The following is a 20,042-nucleotide window of genomic DNA, read 5'->3' on the forward strand; positions in this document are numbered from 1 at the left end:
ACTCACTCAGATATCATATTAAAAACAGCAAAAATGTCTCTCCACACGCAACGTGTAGAATTGCAGAAAATTTGCTGTAAAACCGTACATTTTTCTCTCTGCCCCATGGAAAAATAAGTAGAATTACGTGAAATTTGTTATAAAATGTCAAAATCTTCACTCCACAGCAAAATGTGTCGAATTTAGCGATGGGGGGGATCGGTAGTTACATATTTGGGATATTATTTGACGTTATATCGTATCGTTTTGACAATATCGCGATATTATTTTTGCGCTAGATGGCTGTACCTGCACCAAAACGCCAGTATGTTTCCTTCATAGCTTATTCTCCATCTTTTTAAATAGAGAGGCAATTCTATTTTATTTTATTATATTATTTTATATTATATTTATATATTATTTTATTTCCATGACTGATCAAAACATAATTTTCTCATGGCTCTCTCTTGTCCCTCTGCAGCAGAGACACTGTATGGTAAGCAATATGTTTGGACCATGGAATGGTCGTGAGAATCGCAAAACATATCGTATCGGCACCTATAATATCAACTTGTGATAATATCATCGTGCGATCTCGTGAGGTCTCTGGCAATTCCCAGCCCTAGTAGAATTGCAACAAACTTTCTTAAAACTGCAACATTTTCTCTATGCCCAATGGCAAAATGTGTAGAATTGAAGGAAATTATAACTCCTCTCCGCTGTTAAGAGGAGGGCCGCTAAACTGTTTTGCTCGCAAGGTGGGGTTGGGGGGTGTATGGATGTGGGTACGCAGACCCGTGAGCCACTGCAGACCCGTGAGCCACTGCGGGCCCTCATGATGAGTTCGGATTTTTGTGGCCCCCACCCCCATCAAAGTTGCCCATCCCTGCCCTAGATATTACTGTATGGCGATCTGACAATTCTAACAGACTTCTGACTGAAGGAACTTCTGCCTGATCATTCCAGGAGGGCTACCAATGAGTTGTGATTATTAGGCATACATGCCACATGCTAGCAGACAGTGTCACAGAAGATTAACCTTGGTTGACCTACTTTTACAGTTTAGTACACATCCCTCACAATGTTGTGAATAAGGGGAATATGTTAGTATGGGGGAGTACAAATGGGTTTAAATGAACTTCCTCTGTTATTGATACATTATAAGAGTCCTCTAGCTATGTGTTGTCAATGGCTAGGCTATAAAGTATATTGGCAGAGCACACATCTGCTCGCACAGTAGGACCTGCATCATTTCCATTTTCCCCTAGACTCACTAAGTCAGAACCAAAGTCGCAGGCAACTTATCTTTCAGGGTGTAAAAAAGTGATAATCCGATTAGTTAGACCTATTAAATATGTATTTTACATAATAAAAACACGAAATATTTGCTGCACTGCATTTTGTGTCACATGAACGTGTCACTCAGCTAAACCTCCTCCAATGTACAGACATCACAGGAAGCTGCTGAGGGGTGCATGGCTCATAATAGTGGCCGGAACGCAGTGAATGTAATCAAATGCATAGAAACCGTGCGCTTGATGTATTTGATACCATTCCACTCACTCTGCTCCAGCCATTACCACGAGCCCATCCTCCCCAATTAAGGTGCCACCAACCTCCTGTGGCAGACATGCTATAAACAACCTTCACTAACTGCAACCTGATCTAAAAGCTGAACCAATGAAGTCCTGGCTGGACAAAATTTTCAAGGAAATGTATGAACACAGCTTGAACCTGTATTGAAAATGACCTTGCAAGTGCAATATTAAGAGATAAATAGGGCCCACTACAGCAGGTTTGTATCAAAAAGTATTGAGGTAATGCCAACTTGTGGTATTACTGTAGGTTCAAGATCCCATCCCCAATCAATTTGGAGGGCATTCTAGTGCTCGTAGGTGACAGATGGTAGTGGCATGCCTGTCTGCTGCGTTTGTGGTTAACTTGGACATGGGTAAACGAGCAAAAGCAACATGAGCTGCTACAATCCCACTCTCTGGGTAGCTACTCATACTCATAACCTCAGTGTGCACTCATTTTTCACATGAACACTGCTGGAGCTCCTTTGTCCATATTTTTCACACACACACTCATGAACACACACACTCACACACATGAACACTGCTGGAGCTCCTTTGTCCATATTTTTCACACACACACTCATCACTGCTGCAGTGATTTATCATATAGTCTGTATAAATGCACGCCTAAACAGACAAATACAATAATGTTGCTTAAGTCAGCAAACAAATAAGGCTAAGTCAAACAAAGGCAGAAGTGTTGCCATGCTGACCTAATAATAGACTGTGGTATAGCCTAGGACTTGCAAATAGCAATGGCTTCAATGTAAAACCTAGTTGACACAACTCAACTGAAAGTGAGTGGGAAATGGAAGCGCTATCGCATGTCTTGGCAAGGGCATTTCTCTGTCAGTGAGTACCTACTACCGTGGTGCGAGCACTGACTCAGACGCTGGCCTATTTTAATCTCTGCCACACAGATAGCATTGGGATCAAAGAAAATGCCGTCACAAGGCTTCTCCACAGAGGTTTGCTCTAAGGTCACAAAAATAGGGTCATCCTGGGACATCCTCCTATGTGGAGGTGTGAAATGTCTGCATTCCTTGAAGGCCGAGTGGAGCGAACGCACATTGGAGTTTGACCTAGTTTTCTCAGACACATTCAGTATTGTGCAGCCTACCTCAGACATTCTATGCAAGCTCACGCAGCAATGATGTGCATTCCACACCAATAACCTAGCCTAAATAAGGTTTGATTCTATCAACAACATAACTTAGCATGCAGTCCACATGCTGTAGTTTCACAGAAAGGAAATGGTAGCACCCGTGTTCACAAAAGAACACATCCTCCCTAAGAAATGACACATTTTAGAAAATGAAGGTGATTTGTTAAATGATTCGAAAGCGGAGAGAGTGTCGCGCCTCACCTCAACCGCAGCAACCATTAAAACTGCAAGATAATCATTGTTAAGGCACTAAACCTCGCCGAATGAGCTAAAAACCTATGCAAGTGGATTCTGGACCTGTATAGACTTGGTCACAGACTGGTCAGTATTATGTTGTTTTTCCATCTTACAGGTCCCATCTCTCCACCAGACTATTTTCCTGGATCAGTGGTCATGCCAACATTCATCTGATACTGCTGGACTCACCAGACCATAGGTAGCCTAGTTTTCACACAACGCAACCTCTGGAAATATGATCAAAATACGATCCCCAATTTTTAACTTCTAAACAGCCAAATACAAATCCCCATGTTGAACCCAATACGACATGTAAACACGTTCTGTCAGCCGCCAGTCAACTGTGTAACGACGGTGCTGTATCCTGAATAGGTACGCAAAGGTAGAAAAATGTAATGTCCTCTTTTGAATGTTTGGGTATTATTCTACACACTGGTTTGTCCAGACCAGACCAAATCTGTACCAATCACAGACGTCTATGCTTCACAAGTTTGGACATCACAGTACAGCACAGTAGAGCATAGTCTAGTAGAGTACAGCACAGCAAAGTAGAGTTCAGTACAGTACAGCATAGTACAGAAAAGTAAAGTATAGTTCCTTACAATAAATAAAAGTAGAGTTCAGTACAGCACAGCAGAGTAAGTACAGGTCAGTAAAGTAAAGAAAAGTACAGTATAGTTCACTACAGTACAGGACAGTAAAGTAAAGTACATTACATTATACTGTACTCTACTGGACTGTACTGTAGTGTTGTTACAATATCAGAATTTTTACTTCAATACCGATACCAGGTTAATTTCACGATACTTGATACCATCACGATTCTCAATACAAAAAAGATACCATGGCAAAAAAAAGAAGGCATATTAGCCAAAGCCACAGAATGGCTCCTGCTCTGTTCAATCATTGGGCAACTTTTGAGTTCAATGACTTTACATTTGAAATGTTTTATGTATATATTAATGTATGCATTAATGAATCAATTATACAATCATACAATCAATTTGACTCTAACTACATGGCAACATAACGGTAAGCATTTATTTGAATGGTAAATCTCTATTGACAAACTGGGTAAATCAAGAAGTAGCCTAGGCCTCTTCATAATACAGGTTAATGCATATTCAATAGGAGTGTGTGCATTCATTGAGTTATTGAACTTGCTTTGGATGATTTGATGGGGCTACAGATGTCAAACAATCTGCTTCCCTTTCATTTGGGACTTATTTGATTGTACTGATTAACTTTTTAGGGATAGGGGGCAGCATTTTCACTTTGGATGAATAGCGTTCCCAGAGTGAACTGCCTCCTACTCTGTCCCAGATGCTAATATATGCATATTATTATTACTATTGGATATAAAACACTCTGAAGTTTCTAAAACTGTTTGAATGATGTATGTGAGTATAACAGAACTCATATGGCAGGCAAAAACCAGAGAAAAAATCCAAACAGGAAGTGAGAATTCTGAGGCTGGTCGATTTTCAATCACGTGACGGGCATTGGCTACATCTGAGAGAGCCATGTGAGTGAGAGGTGCTTCGGAGCACTGCAGCCGGGAGAAGGGGATTATAATTATTATATTCAGCCCAAGGGCACACCGGGCACTTACTTTGGCCGCAAAAGGCATTCTTTTTTTAGGGGGCATTACGGCCACACAAGGGGGATGCCACCGGTAAACTCGAGGCCTGGTGAGAATATTATCAAGCGCTTGTCAAATTTTGAATGAGAGACTGATGGTATGTGCAGCTTGCAACTTTTTTCAAATCATCAATAGAGTCCCATCATGCAGCCTTAGAATGTATTAAAAATCAAAACATATAGCCCAAAGTTTGTATCACTACTGAAGTTGCATAAATAACTCTAAATTAAGCATACCGAAGAACAGTTTCTTTGTTAACGGCTCAACACAGAATAGCCGCATGTGCACACTTTGTAATCGTTTTGAGAAAATATCCTTTCTATTTTATTAAGGTATGTTCAATTGTATTCTTCATACTATAAAATAATAAAAAATAATAGCCATATCAGGGCCTAACATAGTTACTGTACCATATGGTATTACCAACAGTGCACACAAGGGGCACTATTTCTTTCCAAATGCTATTTATTTTTTGCACAAAACAAATGTAGGCAGCAGGGACCTTGTTCCAGGAGGGGATTGATTGCCTCTGCTGTAACCAAGAAGCTTTATCTTGCAAGCTAGCTAGCTAAGTGGCAAGTGAGCAAACCAAATGCATAGCTAGACCCTTGATATGGAGATCATTTATTTTGGCACATCTTAGATAGTTAACTTATAGTTAGTTATAAGCAGTGTCACATCCTCAGACCCCCTCCCCAAATGTGTATTTTATTATAATGTTTCACAGTTTTGAAAACCAAACCATCCATACTTCAAAATACCCCAGTATATGGTATAAATGGTACACCGCCAAAGACAATTCTGTACTCTAATGTGCTCTACTGATTTTTCACTCATTGTTACCGATTTCAAAACAAAGTGCCAAGTTTTAATCACTTAATAATTCAAACAAAATTGTAATCAGTAAAAACACTAACTAATTGGTAGGTCTACCTTTATTTGTTACTTCTTTGAACTTTCCTAATCCTCCCTCCACATGAGGGAGAGAAATTACAAAATATCTTTAAGCTATGTGAGTTTGTGGTAAGAGAATCACAAGACACTAGGCAATATTTCTTAAACTTGCAGAAGGCAAATTCCTGCTAAACTAAATATAAATGTTGATATTAGATGGCAGGTGCCTTTAATTCAACATTGCATTTTGATGTATTTCTAATACCTTAAGACTTTTTGTATTAGATGTTTTTTAAAGACCCTTTTTCCATCTGTGTGACCAGAAATAAAAGCATTTGCTTATTCCTTAATTTTTGTATATTAGTATGGAAATTGGTTGAACAATGTATCTATGCCTTAATATGCCAAAAATATTGAGACTCTTACCTTTCATTTGTAGCCATATTTGATATGTTCCTATAAACTTCACATGTTGCTCATGGGTCATTTTACATGGAAATTACGTTATTCACTCCAATGTGCCATGCAAATGTTATTTTCATCTTCTCCTCACTAATCACTTTATCTTAGCGCTCTGCAAAGTTGAATGAATACACACTTCCTGTTACATCAGGAAACAGCGGTTATTATCCATACAAATGTTCATACATGTGTAGCCTACAGGCTACTTCCTCATAAATGCATACTGATAAATGGAGCCTGTAGCACTTCGTTCACAGCAGATATAGCCTTTTTGTTGGAGTGAATCAACAGGCCTAACAAACTATAATAAACCCAATCACATAATTCTCCACCTTTTGATCCAGAGCTTATTCATCAACTACAGCGATTCATCTTGCTTCCAATTGTAAAGTCAACAATTGTAGACCAACAATATACTGCACTACCAAGCAAAAAGGCAGTAAGTGCTCATTTGGACGAAAATGAGTTCATGTCATACATTTTTTATACATTAAATACATGCTTAATCATGTGGATGTATCCTGCCTCTATTGTATTGTGTTTAGGAGAAAATGGGGGTCATGTTAGCAGTAACTGCATAAAGTTACTGTGAAACCAAGGTAAATAAAAGCCATTTTTCTCAGTTCCATGCTATGAGCAGTTACTGCCTTTTTGCTTGGTAGGGCAGTATACTAGTATAAATCCCAATGTCAGGAGCACATTCAAGGTCCATTTAGTAAAGGCAAAGAAGTCGTCACTACCACAACATACAAATAGCCAGTGTAGACCTGTGAGATTTTTTATTCAATCTATAATGTTCTCAAAATAGAGAATATTTTTCATTCAATGCTACCAAGCCATTAGGCTTATCACAAGACAGTGTTCTGCAGAGGATCCCTGCCACTTCAGTGCAGAGAGGTCTGAGGTCTGAAACCTGATCTGCCTGAGTGAGTTATGCAAGAGTCACCAAGGCGCTACGCTGACCTTTTTTGTGCACCCTTGTTGAAAAATGTATAGTGCCTTCAAAAAGAGCTTTCCACACCTGGAATGTGAAAAATTTGCCCATTATTATTGAAAAAATTATTCAAGCTCTGTCAAATTGGTTGTTGATCATTCCTAAACAACCATTTTCAGGTCTTGCCATAAGATTTTCCAGTAGATTTAAGTCAAAACTGTAAGTCGGCCACTCAGGAACATTCACTGTCTTCTTGGTAAGCAACTCCAGTGTAGATTTAGCCTTGTGTTTTAGGTTATTGTCCTGCTGAAAGGTGAATCAATCTCCCAGTGTCTGGTGAAAAGCAGACAACCAGCATTTCCTCTAGGATTCTGCCTGTGCTTAGCTCCATTCCATTTATTTTTATACTGAAAAACTCCCCAGTCCTAAACAATGACAAGCATACCCATAACATGATGCAGTCACCACTATCAGGGCTTGACATTCACTTTTTTAGTAGGTCAGATTTGTACTTGTCCGAAAGCTCCAGTCACTTGTCCCAACAACAAAAACAAAAAAAGGTCTGTAACTCCATGGGCCAAAAAGTTGACTCAAAATCGTGCTGTATGATGGTCAGGAACCACTTCACAAGGCTGCTGGTCTCTGATCCCATGTATTATATCTCCTGCCGTTGTGGCCTTGAGCAAGGCACTTAACCCCCTACAAAGTAAAATACTGCACTGATAGGCTACTTTACAAAATATTTGGAGAGCTACTGGGTATGCAGGCTTTTTATCCAACCCCACTCAAACACACCAGAGTCAGCTTATCAAAGTCCTGTTGAGCAGCTGATTTTTTTTTTTTACAATCCGCTTGTGTTCAACCAGGGCTGGAGCAAAAGCCTGCACACCCAGTAGCTATCCTAATCTATTTCACATGACTGGGCAAAGGCACAGCCATGGTTGGGCCTGGGAGGGGCATAGGCACACCCTCTTGGAAGCCAGGCCCACCCACTGGGGAGCTAGGCCCAACCAATCAGAATGAGTTTTCTCCCCACAAAAAGGTTTATTAAAGACAGAAATACACCTCAGCACTCCCTCAGACTATTTTGCAGGTGAAGAAGCCGGATGTGGAGATCCTGGGCTTGTGTGATTATAATTAGTCTGCGGTTGTTGGATGTACTGCCAAATTCTAAAACAACGTTTGAGGCGGCTTATGAACAATTCTCTGGCAACAGCTCTGGTGGACATTCATGCAGTCAGCATGCCAATAGCAAGCTCCCTCAAAACACAATACCACATATGTCTCAAGTTATGTGACAAAATGTGGTATGTGTGCACATTTTAAAGTGGCCTTTTATTGTTCCCAGCACAAAGTGCACCTGTGTAACGATCATGCTGTTTAATCAGCTTCTTGATATTCTACACCTGTCAAGTGGATGGATTATCTTGGCAAAGATGATATGCTTACTAACAGGGATATAAACAAATTTGTGCCAAGAAGTTGAGAGAAATTCCTTTTTTTTGTGTGTCTGGAACATTTCTGTGATCTTTTACTTCAAACATGGGACCAACACTTTACACATTGCATTTAAACTTTTGTTCACTATGTATGTAAATGTTAAGATATATTCAGTGTTCAGGGGAGATCTTGACTGCATAGGAGTTACTTGTCAATTAGGCTATACAATTTTTGTTTTATTTATTTTGTCAGAATTACATGGACAGTAAAGAATAAAGGAGAACTTAGCCAATTTTGAGCGCTTGAGAGACGGTTTTACAACCGGAGTATGCAGCATTGGTTTCATCAACTGGGCACCCTGGTTATACACGAGTGCCTGTGGAAAGTTATTTTAGCCCATCGGACATGACAATGACTTTAATCCATGCTAATAGCTAAATAGTTAACTAGGAAGATAGCAAATTCAAAACATATTGTGTAGATTGGCTGGTTATCTTGTTAGTCTGTATATCATTATTTAACCTGCTGCGCAAGTCTCTCTCGCCCTGTCTCCTCTGGCAACAGCCCACACGTAGCTGATGCACACACCATGATGTTTCCAGGATTTTCATTGCTGACCAAAAAATTGCTATAACTGGGCAAATAACTCATTAGCAATTATTATCAACAAATGTGCAAACTCGGCTAGACTCGCTTTGATTGCAAAAACGCATCTCGCGACTGCATGATTGAAAGACCACTCATGCCTGTCAATGCAGGCCTACAATAATTACACTCCGATAGACTCTGCAGAGATTGGGAGGACAGTGTGCAAAACATCGCATCCAGATGACACTTCAATCCAATTATGATCCAATTATGATCGGAGTAGCCTAATTGTTTGATATTGTGATTTTTGCTAGAATTTTTATTACTTGTCCATTCGGACAACTTAAATCTATAATGGGCTCCCGAGTGGCACAGCGGTCTAAGGCACAGCATCTCAGTGCTAGAGGCGTCACTACAGAACCTGGTTCGATTCCAGGCCTTATTATAACCAGCCATGATTGGGAGTCCCATAGGGTGGCGCCCAATGTCGTTCGGGTTAGGGTTGGCTGTGATTGTAAATAAGAATTTGTTCTTAACTGACTTCCCTAGTTAAATAAACGTTAAATAAAATAAACAATCTGCTTGTCCACCCTTTTTTTTTTTTTTTTTTTTAACTTGCCTTGGGTAAGTGGACAAGCGTTAATGTTGAGACCTGACTATGCTTGAAAATATGGAGAATGGTACACAGTAATGTGTTATGTTTGAGGCAAATCCAATACAATACCTTGTATTCAGGACAAAAAGTTAATTGCTTAGCACATTTTTTGTTGTTGCAATATTACTTCAGTGCCTTGTTGCAAACAGGATACATGTTTTGGAATATTTTTATTCTGTACAGACTTCATTCTTTTCTCTCTGTCAACTATAGATGCACTGGTGCTCCTAAATAAAAATGTCAGGTCGCACAGCAGAATACTTAGGCGCATATGCAAGTAAAATGGTTCCACTCTACCCTGGTGACCTTACAGCACTCTCTATCTTCTGTGCCTACTATCCACTCACTACAGTAAATCAGAGCCATAGCGGAGCAGCACTGCCTGCTGTCGTGAGAGCTTTTCCTCCCCCAGTAACTAGGCTATACTACAATAACGATTGTCACATTATGCTCTCAGAGCTGAGAATTAAAGAGACATCCAATAAAAAGAGCAAATCAATTACACAGCATTTAGCCAAAAACACAATAGAGAAACTAATATGTAGGACCCTACTTACCACAGTAGTAAGTCTGTTTTCACAACAAATATGTTTTGAAAGGGTACAGTCCACCAGTCTCAGCACCTGCAAGACAAGCAGGAGGGTTAAAACTAAGCAGTTTTTAGGAAACTGATACTGCAGCACTACAAAATGCCTCTTTTGTATGTGAAAGGGTTATGAGACATGCTCCATGGTCTGTCTGGCGTACACTTACCGATCTTCACTATATTTACAGTAGAGTATCGTTAGACCTGTTTAGCAAGCAGCATGCTTGATGCATTCATTCCAGGCCCAAAATTGTAAGTAAACAATGTTAACAACGCAATAACATAGATGGTAATGAGTTCCCCTTTAATCAAAGCTTTAAAAAGATCATCCCAACATAACATTCAGCCCATCCCTTTGTAATTTAGCCCATATTCAATCCACCTCTCATTGATGCCCCTAAAGTAAGAGACAATGGCAGCAGTAAGCAAATGTCATTGTGTCGTCTAACTTGGTCGATAGTAATCTACACATAAGCCTAGCAGCAACATTGTCATAAAAAAAAACATTATTTTTGGTATAAACTCACACACACACTTCCCCTTGACTGTACTTATATCAACGTACATCTGACTTCAGGTTGACATTTAGAAACCACTGAAGAGTAGTAGACAATCCTTTTCCCCTGTAGTGTGAAAGCATGAGAGGTATGTAGCCTAAAGCTTTCTGTTGAATGCTACATAATAAAACCTTCTGTAGTTCAAAGACAATGTTCGAGAAAGCACTTCTGATATTGTAAGACCAGAGTTTTTTCTGGATAAAAATGGGGCTTAGGTGGTGGGTGTGGCAGGGGCTTTGAAAATGGGCGCGGCTGGCCCGTTGGCGCAGCTGAATTTCTGAGAAAAAATTAGAGCCCCCACATCTTGGCGGTTTTGAGAAATTGTTACATTTTAAGCTCATTTGCTGCAATTCTAGAAATTTCTCCATGTTGCAGTTTTAAACCTAATTCTATGCATTTTGCCATGAATGATGCAATGTCATTTTTCTCAAACATAATGAGAATTAATACTGCTAGAATTATTTTTTTATTATTATTATTCTCCCTGCCTCCCTTTATTTTTGTGAATGATAGTTTTCAAAGATTATAAAAAAATATATATAGGTCCATTATCTATTATTCATACCATATATCTGGTTTTAGTTTATATGTTTTTATCCCATCCAGAAAATGATTTTTTTTTTTTATTGAAAAAGTCCCTGAAAAATCCCTGAAGACCTTAACAAACCGATGTTACACTAATCACCTTGTTTCAACGGTAGCAAAACAACAGTAACAAGGCCTAAACAAAAGTTTTTTTGCACATTGTGTCATGGCATTACAGATACTTTGATAGTAGGGCTGGGTATTGCCAGGCACCTCACAATACGATATTATCACGATACTTTGATCAGTCTGGAGAACAGACTATAGGATAAAAAAATATATCTGAGTTTTGGCGCAGGTACAGCAGACTAGCGCCAACTAATGCTATCCACAGTAGCAAAAAAATAATAATTATATACTTGGAGTCAAATATCGATATATTATTGTCCCAAAATAATATTGCGATATGTAACTTTTGATTTTTTCCCCCATCACTACTTGATGGCTATGGCAAAATGCCAATACTAGGATAGCAGCCTATCACTTACTAAACTAAACTCCTGATAGTGTGGTTCCAATCTAGTAGATTATATATTTTACAAGCAGCACTGCTTTAAAGGGAAAATCCACAAAAAATATATATTGGGTATTTTTTTCATTAGTTGCATCATCATGATGATGTGACCGGTGACACTTTGCTTCTTAAAAGTTCAATATCTTGAAAACTTGACTGCTGGCATGCAAAACATTTTAGGACTGTATCAACAGTGGACTAATGGAAAAAATACCAAAAGATAGTGTTTGAGTGGAGTTTCCCTTTAATCTATAGCATTTAGAGGCAGGTTTTTCAAGCAGCACATTTAGCCCACTAATGACCTAAAGTTACAGTGATCATTGTGTGGGTGCAACAAGTCTGCCTTTTGCTATGAGGCACGCAGTTCATCACCAATAGCCTATAGCCCCCATCATTACTCACTCACATTAAAACAACCTGCAACAGCTTTGATAGTACAAGCAGGCATTTATGAAAATGTTTGTTAACGCAAAGACTCAACATTAGAGATTTACCTCAGACATCAGCTAGTTTATAGAGGGAGGTTAGTGTGCTTACCATGTGCCCGAGTGTCATTCAGATATCTGACAGTAATCCCTCTTCAGTCTGAGGACAAAGAAGAAAAGAGATGCTGATTAAAATCAATGAATACGCGTTAGAAAACAAATGCGATGGATCATTGGCACAGTGGTGGAAAAAGTACCCAATTCATACTTGAGTAAAAGTACAGATACCTTAATAGAAAGTTACTCAAGTAAAAGTGAAAGTCACCCAGTAAAATACTACTTGAGTAAAAGTATTTGGTTTCTAAATATATCAAAAGTAAATGGAATTGGTTAAATATACTTAAGTACCAAAAGGAAAAGTATAAATCATTTCAAATTCCTTATATTAAGCAAAGTGGACGGCACCATTTTCTTGTTTTTAAAATGTACAGATAGCCAGGGGTACACTCCAACACTCAGACATCATTTACATTTGTGTTTAGTAAGTCTGCCAGATCAGAGGCAGTAGGGATGACCATGGCTGAATTCTAAACACTTTAAATACACACCCTGTCCCCTCAGCCCTCAAATTAAGTGGACACTTCTGATTACGTCTGACGAGTATACACTTGCAGGGCATGGGGCGAGGGATTGCATGTCTACTTATATTAACTATATAATTATTATATACCTACTGTATGATAGCTAGCAAATTAATTAGCTAACTAAAGTTAGCCTGCCTAGCTACTTCTGAAGAAGGAAAATGTTTTATTTCTACAATTTCCAAAAGCTAACCAAACAAAAACAGAATTACTTTTATAAGACGTGTTTGTGCATTAGTAGCACAATTTCTAACTTATTTACATTCGTTTTTACTTACACTTGTATGTTGACTCCATATTGACATTGAGGTTTTAAGTTTTGGCGGACATTTCTTAGCGGTTGTACAATCTTCGCAAATTGAATTATGGGGTGTTTCAGGCCCCGAAGTGAACATAATTGTACACTCGCAAACTCCATTAAAAAACGAGGGCTGAGGGGCTTACGTTGCAAACTTCCCTTGCTATGCTAATCACTTCGACCGACGACAAATATGGCCGCGGGGATTCCCCCAGGGGCATAGGGATGAGGGTTTAGGGCCGAGGGCTGTCTACTTTAAATATGAAACGCAGCCCATGTGTTCTCTTGATAAGTACGTGAATTGGACCATTTTCCTGTCCTGCTAAGCACTCAACATGTAACGACTACTTTTGGGTGTCAGGGAAAATGTACGGAGTAAAAAGTACATTATTTTCTTTAGGAATGTAGTGAGGTAAAAGTTGTCACAAATATAAATAGTAAAGTACAGATACCACAAAAAACGACTTAAGTAAAAATACCGTAAAGTATTACTTAAGTACATTACACCACTGCATTGGCATCATACGCAACCTTTAGTGTAAGGCTGGTTGGGACAATCAATTATAATCTTCAAGTCTGCTTCTCCATACTACTTCTGCAGACAACATCATAGCGAAACATTTGTTTGGCTAAATTACAGCCGTCAGATTTGTCTTTAACTATTAAGCCGTAGCAGGATGGTCCTTGATACCCAAATCAGCAAATAGCCTAGCCAAAGTAACACAGTTTCAGATTGAAAGGTGCTAAGAAAGGAGAGCCTCTTGCCCATTTGATGAGAGTCAACACAGTAGCCTATACACCAGGGATCACTTTTCATTAAAGATTTAAGAGACGTCGTAAGTCAGCGGTTGTCAAACTTTTTGACCCGCGACCCCCAAAAAACAGTGGTTCGAAGCTTGCGACCCCCGCGCACGTACATGCACGTACAATCGTTGTGCAAATGTAGTCTGTCATTACAGCCAAAAACGCAATGCATTTTCAAAACGCAAGGTACAGAACTAAACTGCGTTTTACACCTGCATTTTTAGCTGAAAGTCATTCATGTTAGTAGCCAACATAAACTAGGGATATCATGTCACTTCTCTGGAGTCCAGAGCAAGCAGAATCATATGGCCTACCTGTATGCAGCGGTGGTTGCAGGATCGGAGGGAAAGCATGGTCTGTCTGCACTGCACGCTATCACTTTGAATGGCTGCCTGCCCGTATAATGCTTGTTGCCAACTGGGTAGCCCTTTTCTTCCTCACAAATACAATAATTAATTTGCCAGAATGTTACATCTTCATCCCATAATATTGAAGGCAGCGATGTTGCAGCTATCTTTAGACGTACAACCAGTAGCCATCTAAAGTAGGCCTAGCTGACATATGAACATGATCAATGAAATTGGGACTTAGCTTTTTACTGTTCTGGCAAATATGCCTCTGTATTAGATTTTTCTAAAGTATTTTATATGGATAATATAAACGTAGACCCACACTGTTTTTGTGAGGCAAAACCACAGAATCTTAAGCGAGTCCTTTCTGGTCACTAATCTGATATATGTGCCCACCACTGAGCGCCTATGCTGATAACTGGTAATTAGTCAACAGTTTTGTTTTTTTTACAATTTTGTGCAATACTATAGGGCAGGGGTAGGCAACTAGATTTAGCCGCTGTACTTGGGGACAGATTTCCTAAATTATCCCCAAAAACGTTTTTGCTGATTTCCTGTTGATTAAAAAATATATACTGTATAATCACTCAATAGGCAAAGGTATTTAACATGCAAACGGCAGGCTACATGTAGACTATTAAAATATGGATGAAAATTATATACTTTTCCTATTCAGTTTCACACTCGTGACGCCCCAAAACCACGACCCCCACTTTGACAACCACTGTTGTAAGCAATGGCCTATATGAGAAAGACCTAAGAGCAAAGGAACTTCTCATCCTTTCCTTCCCCCACTGCTATTGCAGCATATATCACATTCCATAGTAGAGTTTCTAAGATGGGGAAAGATAGGCTAGGATTACACTGGGAGTACAGATCCTGGAAATGCTTAGCCAGGCTACTTGGCTCAGCGCTGGAAGAACGAGATCCCACAGACCCAGCATGTCATTAAATGGCAGTTTAACATGTTTGCTAGCTTGCTGTATTTTCAAATGTTTTATTGTAGCCTACATTCTGCAATGAAGGCAATGTACAATATGTGGGAATTATTGTATTGACCTAGGCCTATAGCCTAATTCCCTCATTCTAGAATCTAGACCTTTGCTCATCATTCACCTTGTGACCAAGAGTGAGACAGAGCTGTTTTCACAGCCCCAGCGAAACCTGCAGTGAACAGTTTAATTAGGCCATCCAAGACCAGAGAATGGTCCATGCCAAATCCCTGATAACTTTAGTTAGATTTAATAGATAGCCGTGCATGGAAAGCGACTCATTGTGCTCAGGTTTAGGCCGAAATCAAACAAATAAAGGTTATAAGGAACTTCCTTATTCCATTCCACTAGCACTTCATTAGCCAACCTTATTTTAATATTGTGAAAAAGAAAACCCAGTTAATATAGGCCTACTCCTAATTTATAACAGTCCTAAACTCAGTAACACACAAATCGGTTTCACATGTTTTCTCATATTAGATCAGACTTCTCATGAAGTTATGTACACCATCTAAAAGACCAGACAATGTAAACACAGCCTTTATCCCCAAGCAGGTCACTCTTAGCTTACTGCTACTTAAAAAAAGTAAATCTGCCTTTATCCTATTTGGCTGCAAACAAATGTTTTGAACATTGGCCTACATTTTATGTGCACACAAAAAAAGCTGCCTCCTCCTCCATTGATCGCTCTGCTTGACCAACACAATCATTCTTCCCAGCGTGTTTAACTATTCCAGTGAAAATCTTTAGAACCCATTAAGGGAAATGTGAGTGGAGTATTCACGTGACAGATGTATTTGGAATGTTACTCTTCCCTTAGCCAACACCCTAGTAATAGGCTTAGCCATTTGCACTGTTCAAACCTGTCTCAGTGATTCACGTATTGGCTAAATCCCTGCTTTGTGTGACTCTTCAAATGTAGTGCACTGTAATGTAGGCCTAGTCATGAATCTCAAATGTATGTTATACAAATAGTTTAGGCTACAGTTTGGGCAAACGGAGTGAAATATCAGTTGTGTCCATATGTTGTGTGTCCAATATTTTCTGATACAACCAATGAATAAATTAACTTTCACAAATATCTACAGACCACTTATGGCACCAGGCCAATTCATAACAAATCAAGTTTGGGCGTTTCTTAGTGTAAAAATCATACTTAACATCTGGATGTAAAAATATATCTTTTTCACAAAATTGTTTAATTAAAACCTGTAAATAATTTGCCTAGATTAATTTCAGCAAATGTATTCTGCATGTGTAGGTTGTAAACTGTGTCACAAAACGTCTTACTTACAGCACAGGAAAGATATGCCTTGGGATAAAAGGCATCCGCATGCTTCTCAGCCAAAACAGTTCGTAAGAGTTTGTGCATATATTATGACAAGAATTTTATGAAGTTTTTGTCCATTTTGGACTTCAGTGAGGGTTTTTTCAGCTGTTCGGACACACAAACATTTTTCTACGGGCAAACTGATGTCCGGAGCCGAAGTCTACACCCCTTCGCCAGTGATTGGTCAACAGTAGGGATTCTTCAATAAAGTCTGTTGTCATTCAACGAGAGACGACTCATTTTCATGCACATTTTTCATTGCGAAATACTGCACCAAACATCTTAGTTAGATATAAAATTAATAACAGATTTCTTGAGTTATGTTAGATAAATTCGGACTATTTTGAGGAAGTGTAAACTGGCTACGGCTTCTCAAAACTTTTTACACTATTGCCGCTTTTTCCTAATTTTTCAAGCAAATGTCTTTTAGAGAGTATGTGAGCACACTCGTTCGGTTCGTCTTGCCGACTTTGGCAAGCCGCCAGCCGAACTGAAGCATGCTGATGCCTTTAGAGCCACTACTCTAAAAGTGGTTGGGTGCTCTAGGCTCCGGGGCATTCAGAATGTTGAACTTGACTCTGGGGTCACAATACACACCATGTGACTAGTGTCAACAGGGAGAGGAGAGGGGCTGCTGTTTGTATCCTTGGGCTCCCCAGAGGAAAAACAAACTGTAGAGCAATGGAAAAGTCCATAACATAGAGCCTGGCACTGATTTATATTAGCCAGGGAAGAGTTAACTTCACATCTCTCTGTGTGTACACATTAGACCTTTTTGATTTATCCTAACCCCCAACAAGGCTTCATCATTCCTTCCAAGCTGAATCCCCTTCAGATTAGTGTGGAGAGGTCAGCATTATTACTATTAGGCCTATACTAAGCCTCACTCCCTCAGATGTCACTTGATTTCCCTCAATGGCTCAATACATTATTTTGGCTAAATAAGGCCAACCAACTGTCAGATAGCCTATTGGTGTAATCTTATGTTCAAGAAGACACTTAGAAAACTGTCAAGCCTAACTGTAAAACGCAGGGCACAACTATCCAGGTTTCCCACAAGTTTGTCCAACTTGGAAGCTCACATGAATTGTTTTGGACATTGTAAATGCGTAGTTATGATGATTCCAGGAGCTTGGCGTATCAGGGAGTTTCATCAGTAGTCCCAAGTTTCCAATAGCACATGAACACACAATAAGACCATGCCTGAAGATCATAATTCTGACTGTATTTCAATTTGTAAATGACTATCTCTGACAATATGTGCCATTTAAATTAAATATGGGTTGGTATGGGAACTAATAACATATTATTTAATATTGATGTCTTGTTCTGTCATTGTCCTGGCAATCTAGCTATGAAACAAAGAACTGCTGCTGTAGAACTGAAATCCACTCATCCTTCCCATCCCCCACATGTTCCTTCAGTCTACTGTCAAGCACCAGTTACATAACTGTGCTACTCCACCACTAGCTACATAAGAGGGGGGTGAGACATTGATTAAGCGAAACGTTTCCATAGCAAATACAATAAACTTCATGTCTATATGAAATATGAATATATACATATTGTGTGTAAATCAGATAATTAACTTGGCTAGTATTGGGTTATAACCTTTGTTCTATTGTTATTATCAAAGATCATTTCACTTATTGAATATTCCCATAATATAATACAGCAGTGGTCAGACTGCACTATTCAGGTCAATATATTTTTAAACAGGAGCTAGGCTTAACCTACAAAATGTCAATTAAAGACAAATTCTTAGGTTAAGCAATACAGCAGGAAAATCATATGTGTAGCCTATGTAGCTGGCTAGATAAATCTACATAACCTCACTAATGATTTCCTGGATTTCAACTAGGCTATACTGTAAGGAAGTTGAGCTAGAGTAGTCTGGCTTACTCTGGGTTCCCCTCCCCCACACTCATGGGTTACATTACTGAATTGTCAATAAGCTCTGATTTTGTTCCTTTATTACATAGAAGTTAACATATGGCTAAATACATCCTTCCACATCCCTTTATGTAGTTAGCAACAGTTAATGGTTGTTAACGTTAGCATGTTTATATGTGTCTAGCTATGTATCACAACAAACCTTGCACATCACACCTAGATTTGTGGCCACAAATCTGCGTTTTCAACCGCTCAGATGGTCAAAGTGTTCTAATGGTTTATCTAAAATACTTGGCAGTGATTATCATACATGTAAAGACTGGCTAGTAAACAAGCAACCTTACAAACCCTGTGAAGTTGTAGGTAGGAACAGGAAACAAGCTGCTAGTCACCACACGCGCGCACACACACATACATACACACACACACACATTATTTCGCGCGCACACACGCTGACGCTGCCCATCCCCCACCTTGTTGAAATTACCAAAATAAACATTGGTGACAGTGAAATAATTGACGATAACGACCAACAAACAATAGTGTACAATGAATACGTCTCGTAGTATATTTTATATTACATATAATCACGAGAAAAGCCAAGAAAACACTTACTTAAACTGTCCAGATCACACAACGGGTGCCTTTTCTGCTGTCCTCCTTATATGGAATCTCTTCCTCCACCGCTATTTTCTAAAATATAGTCACAATAAAGCGTTATAAATCTACTCCGAGATTGCGGCTTGGTAGTTAAAATCCCAAATGAGCGATGTGTTTTGATTACATAAGTGTAGCATTTGATAAATCCTTTAAAAAATTAGATTGAAAAGCAATTGGGGTACATTGTAAGGTTGCTTGCTTGTGGAGAAAGAGCCAAACGGTTCAGAACCAGCCAACGGCTTCAGATACAGAAACACTGAGGAGGTGACTCTCCAGGCAAAAATGAGGCAGGCCTAGGCAATTCTCTGCAGTTATGTAGAAACTGTATGAAGGACACAAAAATATTGAAACGGCTGTCGCAGTATAAAATAGTGTTTCATGTACCTATATAACTTAGCTAGTGTTGTTGAAATAGTATTTGTATAAAATACACATGTAGAGCAGTACACACATTTTTATTTTGGAGAAGTCTCAAGATGCAGAAATCTAAATAAAAAAGATGCAAATATCTAAATCATAACTTATCACATAATAATACTAGCCTGAAGTGGGTGATGTTGCACATATGGAATGTTCAAACTTCTGGGGTGAGTTCAGTTTGATTCAACGTTTGGTACGTTGCGTGACGTACCAAAACAGTGTGCGCTGTTCTTCAACAGGCTCTGTGGTACTTTTTCTCCCGTTTGGTGGGTGTGGAGAGGTGTGGCCTGACCAATATGGGTGTGACATTTGAAATCGCAAAACTTGTGCAGCACACCATATGGCAATCTCCCACCTGGGCCACCATAATCACAATGTTTTTCAACTGGTCATTCAGCACTGTACCGTTTTCGT

At 39.2% G+C, this 20,042-nt stretch overlaps 1 protein-coding gene across 3 annotated transcripts in view; it reads right to left on the reverse strand.

Annotated features, from left to right (window-relative positions):
* Positions 1–19,427, reverse strand: part of LOC139578480 (F-box-like/WD repeat-containing protein TBL1XR1) — a 40,400-nt gene extending 20,973 nt beyond the window's left edge. For 2 of the 3 annotated variants that reach the window (XM_071406141.1, XM_071406139.1), the window contains exons 1-3: positions 19,164–19,427; positions 12,353–12,400; positions 10,131–10,196 (exon numbers count right to left, since the gene is read on the reverse strand). The gene's annotated coding sequence lies outside the window, so the exon portion shown is untranslated. The remainder of the gene's footprint in view (positions 1–10,130; positions 10,197–12,352; positions 12,401–19,163) is intronic. The other variant, XM_071406140.1, reaches the window with a different exon arrangement.
* Between the last annotated feature and the right edge of the window lie 615 nt (positions 19,428–20,042).

The sequence above is a fragment of the Salvelinus alpinus genome, chromosome 6 (genome assembly GCF_045679555.1).
Source record: "Salvelinus alpinus chromosome 6, SLU_Salpinus.1, whole genome shotgun sequence".
NCBI lineage: Eukaryota > Metazoa > Chordata > Actinopteri > Salmoniformes > Salmonidae > Salvelinus > Salvelinus alpinus.